Source organism: Protopterus annectens, chromosome 4.part0, assembly GCF_019279795.1.
Source record: "Protopterus annectens isolate FY-2018-M chromosome 4.part0, PAN1.0, whole genome shotgun sequence".
In the NCBI taxonomy this organism is placed as follows: Eukaryota; Metazoa; Chordata; order Ceratodontiformes; family Protopteridae; genus Protopterus; species Protopterus annectens.
The window spans coordinates 1,218,046,498-1,218,048,425 of NC_056733.1; the positions used below are offsets into that span (position 1 = coordinate 1,218,046,498).

The 1,928-nt window shown below is 36.5% G+C and overlaps 1 non-coding gene across 1 annotated transcript; it reads left to right on the plus strand.

Annotated features, from left to right (window-relative positions):
- Positions 1-1,160: 1,160 nt before the first annotated feature.
- TRNAR-CCU lies at positions 1,161-1,233 on the plus strand. Its single transcript has one exon. It is a non-coding gene; the product is annotated as a tRNA-Arg (tRNA).
- The last annotated feature ends 695 nt before the right edge of the window (positions 1,234-1,928 follow it).

Here is a 1,928-nt window from a genome sequence, read left to right on the forward strand (position 1 = left end):
CCCAAGTCTGTGAAGCCATCAGTGTGACCAGCTTAGATTTATAGTAATTGCATGATATGCTCTTACAGTGGCATGTAATTGAAATAACATTATCTACAAATAATTTGCAACATAAATGAGAAAGGAAACCAGTGTAAGGAGTTGATGATTGTCCTTCTTGTCGCACCTACACATGTAATCCATAGCTTATAAATTCTGCAAAGCTGCCAGTCCAATCAATCTGCTTCTTTGTCTAGAACAAGGACAAGAATAAGCTGAGCTTGATGATTTCCTTGATGAGCACACATCACTGCTAGTCAGAGGCACAACTGTGAACATAATAAGGCATATGGGAGAAGGAGGAGGGACTCAGCAGGGAGTAACTTCAGGAATTTTTAAAATGTAGAATTTCTGATCGCCTTTGGCTTAGCCAAAAGGTTAAGAAGACAATCTATCCCCCTTATTCAGACCACTACTTTTGCTGCAGGTAACATAATATTTTGCCCATTTGACTCTACCCAGAGAAATAATTAGAAGTGCTTGTACGAGATATGGCAGAAAACTCAATCTGGGCCTTTGAGACCTCTAACAGCAGGTAATGGTTGATTTGTAATTTGCAGTTCTGTGACGGCGTATATTGCATTGAGGGCCTAATTAGATTACTGATTTTAAAGTCAGGAGAATTTTAGAAATAGCTTTTTTCTCTGAACAAGATGTAATAAATGAAATATTTAGAATCTGGCACATTTCTCACAGGGGCATTTTTAGCTGCCTAAAGTAATGCTGTGCTTGTTAAGCTAGCTAAAGGATTTTCAAAATAACTAAAAAAACAGTAAGTGTTTAGTCATTTAAAACTCTTTTGGTCAATTATGCATTACCTCTATGAACTGGCAAGTATTTCAAACTACAGTTGCTGGAAATTACAGCCTTGTGTGAAATGCCAGAATACCATTCCATATGTCCATCAAAGAGCCAGAAATGTTTCCTGTAACACATTACACCTATTTTCAAAACAGAATTATAAGGTATTTTCTTTAAAAAAAAAAACAATTTGCACTAGCACTCTTTTTTTGTTTTTGCTCCATATGATTTGCATTGTATTTTAATAGTAAGATATTGTTGGTGTAATGGTTAAGATGTTTACTGACACAAGGAACATGGTCTGATTCTAAGTTTGAGAAGCCCCAGTGGCCTAATGGATAAGGCACTGGCCTCCTAAGCCAGGAATTGTGGGTTTGAGTCCCATCTGGGGTGACATAATCTGACAGGGGTAGCTGTTGTTGATCACAGACCTGCTCTGTACATAAAATTGTTCTGCAAACTACCCAAAAAAAAACCAAATAGGGACACGGGATTAACATGGCTAGGATTGTAAAGGCTCTAGGACCACTAGCATAGTAACCTTTGTATTGTACAATGTGGAGCTTTTCTCCCTGGATCTCTGCTGAAAACAGGCCTCTGGCCCAGTCGGACACTACCTAGTTAACAAACAAAATAAATAAATAAAATAAACCTCCTATACAACATGTTTTAGTGATGTGTCTGTGTGTTACTGTTTGCTGTTGAAACATTTTTTCTCTCAGTCTTTCAACTCTCTGGTCTTTATACCTTATGTCAGATTTCAGAAGTGAATAAGTGAAATACACACAGATTAAAACCTAAGCATGTGCAGCCATGTAACAAAATTAACAAGGACATACACGCATACAGTTAAAAGTTCTAAATGAAAATGGCAAGAGGAAACAAAAAATAAAAAAAATATGTAAGACTCTAGTAACATATTCTTCTAAAAGTTATTAACACACTAATCGGAAACCAAGAAATGTACAAAACCCCATCTTCGGCTCAGATATAAAATCTTGAAGTCAACTCCGATTCCAAGAGCTACTGAATTTATAACACAAAATTTAAAGATATACCCTGGGATTCAATAAACTCCATGCAAGAAT